Raw genomic sequence first — 16027 nt, 5'->3', positions numbered from 1 at the left:
TCGGTCGCCTCGTTGGCGATCTCAAGCAGACGACTTATTCGGTGATATTTTGAGCGCCAAGACTTTTGAACACGTGACTTCATCGGGCGTGAAGTTTTTAGTCTGAAAGGGTTTTTAAATTAAATTATGTATGACCTTTATTTATATTTAAAAATATATACTTCGTATTAATATACTTCTGATGGCATATTACAAATACTATATCTTCAGTTCACGCCCCTTAAGTTAGGGCCCAAATCGTTGGGAGCGCGGCCGGGCCAAGCGGCTGAAATTGGTTTTTCTTGATTTTTAATCTTGTTGAAATAAGAAATTTACTCTTTTAAAATTGGACTGCAGTTACCCTAGGACTTGGTTAGTTAGTTTTAGAATTTCTTCTTGTAGAGGGGAAACAAACCTTGCTTTCGATAGACTATTCCATTAATACCATTGGAGAAGCAACTACACCACAGGGGCTAGGGGAAGGTCACCTTCTTGGGTTATTTCCCAGAAACACCGCTAGAGGCAGCGCGATTGGGACCTATGTTGCCTTTTATCGCCATGGAAATCACCTCGCCCCTGTGGTTTGTGCTTCTCTACAAGGATTTAATGTAATAGTCTATAACAATGTTGTTTTAGGGTAATACTAAGATGTGAACGATAAGGTAATACATTTTTCAAACACGAGTGAAATATATATATAAAGAACAGTTTCTTTTTATCAATCATCAATATGGCGTAATCCGCATTCTTTCTTATGTTAGGACATAACGTCCTTTTGTTATTACGAACTTTCTTCCTTTTCGTTAAGCCTTGTTTGAAATTTTTACGTTTTGTTTTATTGCGCGCGCGCTTTAGTGTCACGTGCTGCATTGCTTTGTCGATATGTTTGAATTTCTTAAGCCTTGTTTGAAATTTTTACGTTTTTATAGCGCGTGCTTTAACGTCACGTGATGCTTTGTTGATTTGTTTAAATTCCTTAAGCCTTTGACTTTAAAATTTTCAAATTCCGCGCTCACGCATTCAATCGGCTCTAGCTCGTAGTCTAATTGGTCTATTTTCAAAAGGTCAAGTTCATTTTGTAGGCCGGAATGTCTACTTTAAGTAGGTATCCTCAAATTTTAAATCCGTTTAAAATTGTGTTAATTAGAGGGAATCTAATTCTTCAATCAAATATGTCTATTTTGAGTATCTTTTTTTTTTTCTTTTTTCCCCTTAAAAGACAAATTACGGTCTTAGCCTTATTCCCATGCTTTTCTCAATAGATCTTCGCGATACCTAAAGAGTTCTCGGGTTGTTGTAATAAACTAGCTGTTAGAAATGTTAAGAGAGGTTAGTGCACTTTAAGCGGGAGGTGAATTTCTCAGGTATAATAAGGTAAGAGAGAGGTGTTTTGAGCGTGCAGTGGAAGAAAAAAAATGTTCTTTTATCGACCTGTTTTCAAATGGGAACCTTTCGCCATCTTTTAACTCTTACCTGGACTTTAATATCTAACGAAAATTAAATTAATTAACCCCTTTTAAATTAGTAATTAATTTAAAATGATTGCATTTATCATTATTAATATTATAAAAAAAATATTTTAAAGGTTGTCCGTTGTTGTTTATTTTTTGTATCGATTTAAAGTTAATTATTTAAAACTAATTATGAATAATTTTTATTATAGTTAATAGTCAATGGATGACGTCATCATAATTCATAGATAGTACCCATGAGTCATGAGAATTCATGGTAAGTCAAAACATTTTAGTCTAAAAATAATATAAAATAATTCAAATGAAATTTAATATATTTGCATTATACTTAAGTTTAATTATATTTAACTGATAAGATTATACCTTCAAAAAAACTCTATTATTATTATTATTTATAAAACTTGAAACCCTATTGTCTGGTAAACTATTTTGGCGAAACCTTTGAAAGGCAAAAATTGAGAATATCAAAATATTCGATATTCAAAAACCCCAACGAAAATAATCTACGGTCCTTTCCCCCAAATTCCCCCTTAAAATATGAAAAATATCTCATTGTCTCTAGGGGACCCCGGTACCATGAAAGGGGGGGGGGGTTCCTTGGGGCTATCCCCCCACCCCTTAAGAACTTAAGAAGCAAAGAAAGAGAAGAAGAGAGAAAAAAACCGTTTTTAAAAACTATACATCAAATATTTTAATATGGATTTTTTGTTTTGTTTGGGCCTAAGTTAGAAATATGAGAATGAGGGTGGCGTAATCTATCTTATCAGTTTAAGCTAGACCAAAATAGGATATGAGGCGCTTATGGCCCCCTCCCCCCCACCATTCCGTCTCAAATCGAGTCTTCAGTGTTTATTATAACGTGTCTTTTGGTGATGCTTAAATATCTTATTAAAATTACTTACTATGGGAATATTATTTTTATTATGCTCTTTATAATCAAAACTTGCTGGTAAATCTTTACAAAACTTAGTATATATATATATATATATATGTAATTAGGCTAGCAAATACTATGCTATTCTCGCAAAAAACATAACAAATCCCATGTTATTCTATCAAAAACATAACAAATCCCATGTTATTCGCTCAAAAACATAACAAATCCCATGTTATTCGTTCAAAAACATAACAAATCCCATGTTATTCTCGCAAAAACATAACAAATCCCATGTTATTCTCGCAAAAACATAACAAATCCCATGTTATTCTCGCAAAAACATAATAAATCCCGTGTTATTCTCGCAAAAACATAATAAATCCCATGTTATTCTCGCAAAAACTTAATAAATCCCATGTTATTCTCGCAAAAACATAATAAATCCCGTGTTATTCTCGCAAAAACATAAGAAATCCCATAAAAACATAACAAACCCCCCTTAAAATTAACCTTCACGTATTTCCACTTTCCTATTGAAAAACAAACAATTACCCATAACATAAAACTGAAACCCATTATAAAACTGCAAAACCCAGTCATTGCCTTACCCCTACATTGCATTATGATTTTGAAAGCAGAACCCAACCAAGTATCATGCAGCAGAGCAGCAGATCTAGAAATGTTTAAGATTAGGATATGGGGAATCTCGTCCTAAGATTGGGGTCCCTTATTCTAGAGAAAGGGGGACCATGCGGGGAGAGGGAAGGGTCCCCACTCGTACATTATGCATGGGAAAGGCGGGAAGATAGTGGAAAAGTTTTTGGCGGGAGAGATGACATCACGATCCGTCATTGCAAAGACTGCCATCCATGTATCGAAGCTTCAAAAACTTCTAGGATCTCATTAACTTCAAGCTAAAGCTTTACTATACCGGGGTTGGATGGGGGTGTAGAGAAAGCAGATAAGAATGGGACCCCACCCCCCTTCCATCCTCTCTTGGAATAACTAGCTATTTTTTCTCATCAGGGCAACCATTCCGAGGCGGAGATTATACTAAGCTCAAAATAGCACTAAGAATATTCTTCATTATAGCTTTCATGGTTTCGCTATGTCTTTGGTTTAATTTCAACATTGGATTTAGTTCTGAAAAGAGGGTAGAAATTTTAGCTTAAGATTTTGAAGGATATGACATGAATTTAAGTGGGTTTTCACGTGAAAATTGATTTCAAGAATATTCTGCTGAAATTTATTAACCATGCATGAACTCTTAAGGAATTTGGATTTTAATTTGAATTTAATGATACGTAAAATTAAGTTACAAACGTGGTTTAATAAATATCGTTAGTATAGAATATTCATTGGATGATGGAGTTTATTCTTGTCTATCTTTTTGCCTTCTCGTATATATAGTTTTTGCGCGCTGCATTTTTACTTTCCATAAGATGTTTCATCCATCTTGGAGTCTTTTGACGTAAATGTCAATATTATTCCTATATCTATGGTATACTGCAGGGAGTTAGCCAGGGAAAAAGATGGGCTATCATTGGCCAACCATGCTGCATGGAAAAAGCGTTTCCCTTTGAAACTTTGCCTAATTCTTGTTATGAATAGACCCAGTATTTGATAGAAGTTTACTTTATTAGTGAATGATAATAATTATGTTTCAGACTTAATAGAGTTAAAATTTTTAATTTTAAAGTTAAAAATAGACCTATTTCTTTGAAAATTAGACCTATTTCTTTGAAAATTAGACCTATTTCTTTGAAAATTAGACCTATTTCTTTGAAAATTAGACCTATTTCTTTGAAAATTAGACCTATTTCTTTGAAAATTAGACCTATTTCTTTGAAAATTAGACCTAATCTTTGAAAATTAGACCTAATCTTTGAAAATTAGACCCATTTCTTTGAAAATTAGACATATTACTTTGAAAATTAGACATATTACTTTGAAAATTAGACCTATATATTTGAAAATTAGACATTTTTTTTAAATGGGCATATTTCTTTGGATAAGTAGACCAATTTAGGTCTATTTCTATGAAAAAGTTAAAGAGCTAAATATTGAACATCTGTGAAAAATCATAAATTAAGTTTTATTGGTATCTAAGTAACCCTAAATCACGAAAAGATAGATACCAAACGTATCCTATATTTCGATCCGATCCTTAATTTTTCCGGATGGGTGACTTTTGAGTTCCTCTAAAAAGCAAAGCCCCAGCATATCCCCAGTCAGTCAGTGACATTGAGGATATACCAGCTCTCAGTAGGGTGCCAAAAAAAAAAAAAGACGAGCAGCGCGTTGCGTTTTAGGGGTTCTTTAAAAGGTCCCCCTTTTATAGAAGTGGCCTGGATTAGGGTCGGGGTTACCCTTGGGGTCCCCTCCTGGGGTGCGTCTTGTCGGCAGCTCCGAATCCACCATATCTCTTGTTGTACCGACACTTTAATGACCAATTAAAAGAGGATGGTCTTTTCTAACTTAACCCCTAACCCAAATGGGGGTCCTTCAGAAGAAAAAACCCAATGGACTCCCCATGGCGAATGGAAAAGTTATACTTAAGAGTGTCATAGATCTACACGGAACGGGACCCCACTTGATGAGCACGCTGCTTGCCGTAGACGTTCCCCGTATAGCTCTAATTACGTTGCATCCCATTATAAAATTTTTCGCATAAATTCCATGCAGCCAGCAAATATACCTATTTTAAAATTTATCCTAAATCCCCTTGATACCCGTAAAGATAAAAATCTGCGATAAATTTTAAAATGGCGAGAAATAAGGACAGAGAGCCCTAGTCCTACACGCTCCTAGTGCATGCGACTTTAAATTTTCCAACAACAACAAAATGAAGAAGGAGCGGTGATGACACACCGAGCGTATCAAAGGATAAGCCATCATCATCCCGTTACCATAGCAACCAATCGTCTCTAGATACTTTCTCTTTTAAAATCACGAGCTTCTAATGGGGAGTAACACTTCCAAGTATATATATACGCTAGGATTAAAATACCTGCACAGTAACAAAAGGAAAGTATCCGTAGCACGTGAAGTTTTAAAAGTCTCGCGCTGGAATGGAAATGGCGCGAAAACGGCACGGCTGCCAGGCCAGCTAGCGTACGGTGGGTGAAAATCGAGCACCGGGAGAAAAGTATAAAGCGCGCGCTTCATTTAGTTTCCCGCCAAACCAAAATCCCGGGCGCGCGAAAAGATATCGTTAAGCCTAATACGCGAGGAAAATCAACGAATTAGAACTAAACTGTATAATTTTAAAGGAATATTATAATCCCCCGGACCGGTCTTTTTGATAAATATTACACCGTATCTCTCCAAGGCGCAACTCAAATAAATACGTACCGAGGCCCCAGGCCATAATTAATGTTGCTCTAACGTTTTAACAAATTAACAATAAACAATGAACTAAGGAGGGGGGGGACCGAACCTTGGAAGCGTAGGGGGGCGAGGGAAGAGAGCTCTCAGCTTTGATAATTATATTAATGAAAGAGTGTATGGGCTTGGGTACGAAATTTTAAATTCAAAAGCTATAGGGACATAGGGACCCCCCCCCTGTGTCGACCCCTGTCCCGAGATAAGGGACCTATTCGATGAATTACCTCGTCCTCAAAATAAAGGACTAATAACCGACCCACCAACCAGCAGCAATTTAAACGGGTATTCGCGGTGTGAATTATTTAAAACTAACACAATGTTACACTTAAGCCTTGGCGCTATTACATGGGTCTTTTCGAAAATGCATGATTTGCTGGGCAGATGTTGTTATATCATAAAGGCATTTGGATTCATGCATCGGGGTCCCCAAAATATCGTCCTTATCAAAATATATACTCCGATTTGGTTGTGTAATAGTTACCCGAAATTTTTGGGGGTCCACGAGCGTTTATGGTTGTCGCGGGGGACCATTTTGATGTGATGACGTAACAATAGAGTTATAGCTCGTGCACCGCGATCTTGTGCCAATGTCATTTGGCCTTCTGTCCATCCATAGCTCTAACTATATAGATTTGACTTGCAAACTTGTGTCGACGTCAGTCAATCAAATGTGAACATTACAAACCTAACCATAGATATCAGAAATAACTTGAATAGTGTCATTGTACATTATGATTAGTCCAGCTATCTCCTCCCACAAATCCGCCTAGATACGTTGAGGGAAAATGGCAAGTACACATTTATTCCTGTTAGCTATATGTATTCCTATATTTATGATATCTATCTGTACTGATTTGATGCAGCGCCTTGATTCGTCTCACATTGTCATTTAAGTGTCGTCTGCTACTATGAGCTTTCTGTTTTGAAAAGGTTTTAAGGCTCGTAACGAATTGTAAAAGGGTCTGAATAAGGTTTTGAATAAAATTTCGATTACATAAGGGGGAGCTATTGAGGGTCCCCATTTAATGGTAGAGGAACCCTTATTTTATCACACAAATTTATAACTCTTATACGACAATAACTTCTTGTAATGGCATCCCATATGCATTTAACCGTATAAATTCGACTCCATTGCATTAACATTAGATGGCACTATGTGTCATTAAAGTTAAGCGTTAATATTAAGTTAATTAAGCTATTTAACATCATTAAAGTCACAATATTTAATTATCAATAAACCTCTAAAGTAAACAAAATCTTCCAAGTTTTTTGGAAAGCTCGAGACACATTATCACCTGCAATCAATCGCCTTTTAAATTTCTTATCATTTTATTTAAAATTAGGCTTAACATCTTTCATGTTTTTGGCGCGAGAAAATGGTCACGTGCAATTACCTTTTAAATTTTTTTATCATTTTCAAATTAGGCTTAACATCTTTCATGTTTTTGGCGCGAGAAAATGATCACGTGCCATCACGTTTTAAAACTTTATCATTTTGAAACTAATTTAAACTTGACAATTAAAACGCAGAAAGTCTTAAATAATTGCTTTACACGTTCACGTACACGTTTCCCGTTCATTTTAGATAATTAAACTCTATTATAAACTCTAATTAAAACCTGTTAACTATAAAATAATTTGAATCAACTTAACCCTTTTATTATAGAAAAGGTATGTTGTCAATATTACTTTTTTTTTAGCCTAATTTAGCCCAAATCATGATAGTGCCCTAATTTTAACGTTATCATTAAAGGGACATAAAAAAGACCTTTCCTGCCCCACTCCCCAATCAATTAAAAAAAAAAGATCTCATTAAATGCCTACCCCCCTCCCCATCCTATAAAAATGTCTGACCCCCTTATGTGAGGCATAGTTTATTATCAAGATAAGAAACGTAAACAAAATTAACCCTTTCCGGTATGGACCCCCCATTGTGGGGCAATATACCCCAACCCGTATAGTTTAAGGAAGGATTAAGTTCTAATTTTAAACCAATTAAACACTTTTCCATAATTAAATTTAAGTGCGTTAATTATTATAGATAGTCGAATTTAATTAATCAAAATTAAACTTAACTAAGGTTAATTATACCTTCTTTTCTACGATTAAATTAAATTGGTTTAATATTAAATTAAGGAATTAAATACTAAATTGTCTATTTTGATAATTTGGCTTGAATTTAATTAATAAAATTAAACAGTAATTTCAATTTAATAATTAGACTTTTTTAGAATTAAATTCGGTTAACATTAAATTAAAATTAATTTATTGATCCACAGTAGTAATTTAGGAATTAATTATTTAATGATAGGTATTATTACTTTACAGCAAACATTAATTAATTAATTTAATTTCAATTAAATTAAATTAACGATTTAAATCATATTAGTCATTATTAAACCATGCAGCAAAACAACAAACACTCACTACAACTTATTCCTTATTTAACTTCCCCCCAAAGCTTTAAAAACGATAGCCCGCGTCTATTAACTAATAAATCTAATCTAGGTAATAGACAAGTCAAATTTTTAACATTGGAATCTTACCTATATATATATATACATATATATATGTATGTTAAAAGCCATCCAGCCAGTCTGATGTGAAACAAACGCTTTCTCTTTTGCTGCTGCTGGAAGTCAGTTTGATGGAAATGTCTCTTCTTATCTTTACTAGCGTCTCGGGCTCCGTTTTCTCTCTCTCTCTCTCTCTCTCCACTGTCGCCCACCAAAAATCGCCAAGGCAAATCGCGGGGGCCCGGGCTTGTAAATCTTTCGGTCCCAATGAAAATGGGCGGGAGATTTTATACTGCGCGTACGGTAGGGGCTGGCTGACTCTCCAAATATAATACGTTTATCTTACGTACGTTACGTTTTAAATGGCGGAGCATTCCTTGCGCGCGCGCGCCCGAGCCCGTTTCACCCCCCCTTCCTCACTTCCCACGCGCTCCCGTCTTTCCTATACCTTAGCACGCGCTTGAAGATAGACCTTTTCAAAAGTAAATCAGCGCGTGATACACTTTCGCCTTTAACTTTAAAGAAAAAGCGCGTGAATTGTCTGTAAAATTTTTTTTTTAAACTCACGCGCGCGAGGTTATGTAGCTAAGCCTTTTTTGAAACTAAATTTTCGCGCCAAGATTGGAGTTAAAAAGGCGGGAAGCACGCGAGCGCCAAACTAAAACCTTTCTAGTTTTGGCGGGAAGTTAATTTAAAACCAAAGGGTTTTTAATATTGTTTAATACTCCGCCTGTATGGTTAATAACGGGAAAGAGGATCTAGGTTGACTGTTGGAAAATGAATGACGTCATGATTTTCTGTTATTAAAGGGACATGGGGGCCCTACCCGTCATCGTCATCCTCATATTTTGATAAGAATTTTACTAGGTTTGGGGGAATTCTCTTCTCTCTCTCTCGTCTCTAACAATCCCAGGATGCTCTTCGCTTTTCCGACTATATTCTCTATAGGGATTCTGCTGGAAAGATGGAAGATGTTGAGTGAGAGAAAGAGAGAGGGTGGATCCCTTATTTCCGTTTTGGCAAGTCCCCTTAACCAATCAGAAGCCTTGTTTGTCCACGATGGAATACGCCTTGTGAAACGATTTACGTTTCCAGCCGCTACTGGCACTAAAATGTACCGAGTTTAAACTACAATGGTCTTGTTTTCAAGATTTACCTATTAAGAGTTAAAGTAAATTGTTAATTTTTATTTGAACCTAATGGAAGAGATATTTAAACTAACTTAAGTTCGGTATTTTGTTAAGAAACCCTGGAGATAATCCATAGATATAATTCTCTACGAGTTTTAAAGGTAGTCGAAATAATCTTAAGTTTTATTATTTTATTGGCTTAGAAATTAACAAAATTCACTGTTGAAAATAATTAGCGAGTTTTAATAAGACTTTTAATTACGGTAGATTAGAAGAACTTTGATAATTATTAAGTGTATATAGTTTTCAATCGAGGTAGATTATTGTATCTTGGTTTTCCAAGCCACTGAAACGTTATAACGGTCTGTAAAATATAATTTTCCCAAGTAATTTGAAATGTTTAATTATTAAGGCTTTTAATTAAATTAATTAGTGTTAATTTTAAGTTAGGTAAGCATGAAGTGATATTAGTCAATCAAACAATGAAGGAAGAAAGTGCATACTTCGGTAAATTCCAAGCCACTCAAATACTATAACGGTATTTAAATATTATTCTGCTTAAGTAATTAATCTAATTCGTTCCCAATATTTTTATTACTCATACTAATCCACCATCTAAGATTATTATCAACCTACATCAAGTGTTAAGAACAAAAACCCCAGTTTATGTCAGTCAAGTCAGTGTAGTCGAAATTGTGTACATTCTAGAACTCGATCCTAAGAGCGTGTAATCTTTCAGTCTGTTGCCTAAACGAGGACCAAGGCTTAAGTTAAGGAAAAAGATGGCAAACGTCCCACAATGGCGGATCCCGTTAGTATACTTGAAACATTTACTCGCGTGGACCTGAGTCCTGGCCTTTCTAGATAGCCCGTGCTTTGAAAAAGTAAAAAAAAAAAAAAAAGTCAGCTTTTCCGAATGCGATAACAATTTAAAACGGCGGGAAAAGCACGCGGCTATAGCTTTTGGGAAAAGTAAAAGTCAAAAGCTCGCGCCAAAATTCTCGCGCCTCTTTAAAACCTTTTAGCCTAGGGATGAAGGTATAACTCGCGTCTCGCGCTCCTTTAGTCATCGTGCGAGAAAATAGCTCGCGCCAAAAATATATATTTTTGTATTGTTTTATACAGTATAATATTGTCTATGAATAAATTTCAGCGCGCGTGAAAATGTATAAATAAATAATATTTATATTAATATATATACAGTCTGAATTTCCCGCTTTTTCCGTATATATACTATTCCCGCCAAAGTCTAGCGCGCTCTTTTATCCATTTTGCAATTGGAATTTTGAGACTTTTAACTCTTTCTTGTTATGGCTGTTTTCAATGCATGTTTTTCTATATAGTTTACGCTACATTTATACTGTTTTCCCGGCAATGTTTTTATACGTAGGTAAGTTTTCTTTCTTAAAAATGCTGGTTTGTTTAGTGATTTTTACTTAAAACTATGGTTTAACCTCTAAGTTATAACGCATGCAATTTCGTATAATTCTTAATTCGATTTTCCTTGGTTATTATTATGAATAGACGTAACGGATTAATTTTAAACGCACGTGCTTGTGTTGGTTTTCTTACCCTCGTGAGCTGCACGCGGCTCCCGCCAAAAATCCCCGCTCGCGCGCCGTTCCCGCGTGATTCGGAGAAGCTGATGCAGCGCGCGCTTTTCTATATATACAGGGTGTTTGTGAAAGGTCCATCAATAATGAAAGGGCGTATTTATTGGGCCATTTTGAGTCGAAAATGTTCTATGACATTTTTCCGTTCGGGCCACTGTTTTCAAGTTATGATTGGAGTAATTTACGGATGACCCCTTAAATTTAATTAAGAAATTGAAAGACAGCGCTAATTTAATGAAGGGGTCATCCCTAAAATATTCAAATCATAACTCGAAAACCGTGGCTCGGACGGCAAAATGTCATAGAACATTTTCGACTCAAAATGGCCCAATAAATACGCCCTTTCATTATTGATGGACTTTTCACAAACACCCTGTATAGGCGCGAGATCAAAAACACGCGCGCTGTATACCGATTTCCCGCCTGTTTCTGGCCAAATCTCGCGCGCTATATTTTCTTTTCCCGCGTGGATAATCTGTTTTATAGGATTATAGTTTAACCTATTTTGAATAAATGAATTAAGGTATTAGGGGCCATCAAATGAATGAATATTTTGCTGAATTTGTATTGAAAGGAGCTTGAAATTTTTATAAGCCTTTTGAGGGTTGGCTAACCACGAATTAACTTTCCCACGGAGTGCATGGTGGCCCGATACTCTTAGTAATATAAAAAATTAACCCGATTTTAACATAAATTTGTGCGTAAAGCCAAAGATTTTGTTTTTCATTGGGGCTGGCCCCTAAAGGTGGTTTTCTCCGAGTACTCCAATAGTTTTCAATAGCTCTAGTTTAAAAATTACAGGAAAATTAAGCGATTTTATTGAAGTCTACAATATACAGGATGTATCTCAAAGGTTTGTCTGTAATTAAGGGTGGTTCTATTTCTTTTGGGTAATTAATTTTGAGTCGAAAATGTTCTGTACTTCTTTGACCAGCTGATTTTGGCCTCACAATGGAATATTTTTACAGGTGACCCCTTAAATTTAATAGGTAAGAAACTGAGAACACAATGATTGCTAATTTTATTAAGAGGGTCATTGGTAAAACACTTCAATCCAATGTTCAATGTTCATAACTTGTGTTAGGGGCTGCATGCATCCCTTATGAGACATTCAAAATCGGCTGCTCATAGAACAGTATAGATTACATTTTCCGACTCAAAATGAATGATTTCCCATAGAACCATCCTCCTTAATTTCTAATACAGACCATTCAGAAAAAATTACGAACAATTTTATTAAAATCAAAGTCTTCATAAGGGGCCTATTTTAAATATGCTTAAATAATTTTAAACAGCTGATCTTCAAGTACATATATATATGTACTTTCCCATCGCAGCGGCGTATTTCACCCCAAAACAAACCCCATATAGTAAAAACTAAAAAACTAATTTGTACAGCATCTGTTAAAACCTAATGTTAGTACGTGTATACAGGCATTCCGTTAATGTAAGAAAGAAAAAAAAACCGCCCATTATAGAATATCGCGCGGGTTATCAACGTCTAAAATCTTTCTTTGAACGTTACGGATTTGGGTTTTGGGGCGGCGCGGCTTCAACGAACCAAATCGGTCGACGCCGACGACGACGGAAAACTCCATCTCCCCGCCGCATCCTTCATTTCCTTGGCGGCAAAAAGTCCACCAGGGCCTCGTGAACACCCTAAGAAAGCGCGGGAAAGTAAGAAAAAAATCTTGAGAGAGCACGAGCTCTTTCCGATAGCGCGTGGAAAGCTGATATTGCGGGAGTTTATACTCTTCTTTTGGCGGGAACCGAGCGCGCGAGCTAGCGCACGAGGAGTTCATGCATGGACCGAAATAGCGCGAGATTTGAGAGATTTTATTTTAGGCCTAATTTTGGACTATTTTTATTTTCTCTCTCTCTTGAACTTCCGTCTGATTTAAATACATTTTTATAAAGGGTTCTTGTATGTACCGCTTTAGTTTCAAAGGTTCTGTGCATGGAGAACCCAATTCAAGTAAAATAATGTTCAGTTTCACCTCAGGAAAATTATAGTTATTTAATATATTGGCCCACCGGAAGTTGGTCAAAAATTATATATATTTTTTTAAATCTCAAAAGAAAATAATTTTTAATTAACAAACAAGAGTTAAATAATTTTAGGGCCACTATTTTGGTAAAGGCAGTAATGTGAATTAAATACTTATTACTGTTATTTTAATTTATCCCAATTACTTTATCATTTATATTTTATTATTAAGATGCATTGTGGGTGTTCCTATAGTGTATAATCTCGTGAGTTGTTTTGCAACTTTTTTTTATACACAATAAATTTCAATTTGAATTACTGTACCACTTCAGTGCAACTTGTCTTATACCACTTCAACTCCAAATCTGCAGAGTTCACGGATGTTTACGCTATATTCAAGAAGATTCCAGTTTGTTTAAGGTTAATTGGGAAGGTTTAACTCGGGCTGTATACCCCCGCTGCGTGGCGTTTGAATCCACGAATTGACACGTGACCCATGCCATGCATGCCCGGAAATGAGAAGGCCTACTATACCATGTTCCACCTCCTATATATCTCTTATCGTAACTTAACAGTGCCCAGTCACGTGTTTAGGTCCTTATGTACCAGCTACTCAAAAATCAAGTCCCCCTATTTCAGCAATATGATACAAACTATAGGTAATTTAACTGAAATACATAATTCGAAGTTGGAGATACGAGTTACTGGGCATTGGACAATAATTTAAATAATTATTTAGGTTTAAATAAGATTACAAAATAATTTCGTAGAATTTTCATTCTATTTCCATAAATTCTTATATTATTTCAAAAATATTTTATTTAAAATAAAATAAAATTTCCCTAAAATATAAACGAAATGCGAAAATAACCTTTCTATACCCCTGCGAGGCATTTTAGCATTTTCTCCTTGTAGCTCTCGTGATTTTTCTGAGGTAATTCGGGCTGTCTGCCTGACCCTGGCGACACTCTATGGAAATCCTTTAACTTTAAGTCACGCCTTAATCTGGCAGTGCTGCCTCTATCGTATGACGCGAATCGCATCCAAGAGCAATCTCGCGCCATTTTCTCCTTAATACTTGGCGCCAAAACTTGATTCGAGCTTTTGGCGCGCTTTCAGGAAATATCTTGGGATGTTGGGGCTCGCGCGCGCGTGTGACTAGCGACGCTCGCGCTTCTTATCAGCCTCTCAACACTCGTTTCGCCAAAAAGCCCGCCAAAAATCGCCTGTCAAGTTTTAGCCTTTAGCGCGTGCTCTTTTCCCGCCTTTTATAAAAGTATATGCAAGGCCATGATGTTGAAACCTTTTTTCCTCCCCCCTGCCTTATATGTTATATATGTATATAAGAGGGATTTAGTCTAGTTTAATATTCCGTTTAAAGCCAAGAGAAAATTTTATCCCTATATCAATGTAGTGTACGAAGGAGAAATTGGATTTTGCGAAAATTTTTCCGACCTAGAAACACTCTTAGCTCTGTCATAAGTTCATAAGATATGTTCCTTCCATAAGTTTGTAAAGTCTGGAAACTTAACTGGAGCTTGTAATTTTGAAGTGACAGCCTAGGTAGGTCATAGATTTGAGGTAAAGCGACTGACGTACGCCTGGTGAGTGAGGCGCTGCTGTCAAAGGCCTAATTAGTAATGCAGCAGACTAAATAGGAGAGCTAGATGGAACTGAAGTCCTGATACAAAATTAATTAACCACCACCGAGTGTAGTAAGTACTTCAATTGACTCGCTTCCGTCGTTCTCCTTCTCGAACTAGTTATCTCGAGCTGTAAGTCTCTAGGAGGTAGCATTACGAATATTATAGCTAGTGTCATACTTATGGAAGGAACATATCACTTATAAACTTATGGTTTTATATAGACTTATGGTTTTTCGACTAATTATTATAAAAATTACTGTCAAAACTAAACGGTAACCAAACCGAATTAAATCTTAAAAATTAACTTAAATGTACTACTTAATTTAAAACCAATCTAATAAGCAGACGACGGAAGTGACCTTGCATGCAGGTGCTTATAGAAAAAAACATGAAAAAAATTACCAAATTTGGAAACTTTTTTGGAAAGGAAAAGAAAAATTGGGTATAAAACTTTGGTTGGCTCTAAAAATCTTCTATTGGTCTTCTTTTTTTGGTCATCCATCGATTAAGGTTTGGGGCAGTGGGAAAGGGGGAGGGGAGGGATACTTGCCCTATAGATTCTTTCTTCATTCCCCCCCCTGCACACACTACACCAATCTTTTTCAAAAACTAGACGAAGAGATATATTTCAATGAAACTTTTAAGAAAAACCAGAGAGAGAGAATGAGTGAGGAGAGAAACGGGGGGAGGGAGTGGAAATCGATTTGGGAACATTTTTCGCGGAAGAATCAAGAAGAGGAGACGATAATCACTTAATCGATATTGATTCCAAAGACTTAATTCCACTCGAAGTTACCCGTGACTCCAAACAACCTACAATCAAAAGTTCCTAACTTGAAAGAATATCCTTTATCTCTTATAGAACTAGAGTCTTGTAATTTAGCCCATGTTTATCCTATGGAGACTTCTACGTCTATGAACATTTTGCTTAATTACTCGGGCCCTGATTGTTGTAACCCTAAGAAATTAGGTTCGTTTGAAAGCTGAGAAATAGGGCTATGACATTCTCGAATGACATCCCCGTATCTCTTATAGAACCAGAGTTACGACCTCCTAAAGATCGGAACACGACCTAATTCTTACTAGAAAGCATTCATTGCAATCGCGCTTTACTTCAAGGTATAGACTTCTTTCTTGGTAAAAATACAGAATAGACTTAACTTCTACTATTGTAGGTGGTGCAAATTCCGGTTGGGGTATATAGTTTTTCTCTAGTACCCGAATTTAATATAAAAAAATATATCATCTTTTGGTAGATGCGGTTAGTTGCCCGAGTTTCTTCCCCCCCCCTCCTTTTGGTATTTTTCCTTGCAAACTGTATTCCATCATAACCAAGTTAACCCTCTATTGAAAGAAACGTCTTAATCCTATCAAAACTTTAGACACAATTCCTTCTCGAGTTTTTATAAAGTTTGAAGAA

General features: G+C 35.9%; 1 long non-coding RNA gene across 3 annotated transcripts in view; it reads left to right on the top strand.

Annotated features, from left to right (window-relative positions):
• The window catches only part of LOC149653841 (uncharacterized), a 161095-nt gene that overhangs the window by 137417 nt on the left and 7651 nt on the right, over positions 1 to 16027 (top strand). For all 3 annotated transcript variants that reach the window (XR_016370802.1, XR_016370804.1, XR_016370803.1), the window contains one exon: positions 1643 to 1707. This is a non-coding gene — a long non-coding RNA (uncharacterized LOC149653841). The remainder of the gene's footprint in view (positions 1 to 1642; positions 1708 to 16027) is intronic.

Source organism: Phalangium opilio, unplaced genomic scaffold (genome assembly GCF_054372755.1).
Source record: "Phalangium opilio isolate 3A_F unplaced genomic scaffold, DU_Popi_V2 ptg000081l_1, whole genome shotgun sequence".
In the NCBI taxonomy this organism is placed as follows: Eukaryota; Metazoa; Arthropoda; class Arachnida; order Opiliones; family Phalangiidae; genus Phalangium; species Phalangium opilio.
Note: the sequence above shows the minus strand (reverse complement) of the source record. Positions and strands in the feature narration are given on the sequence as shown.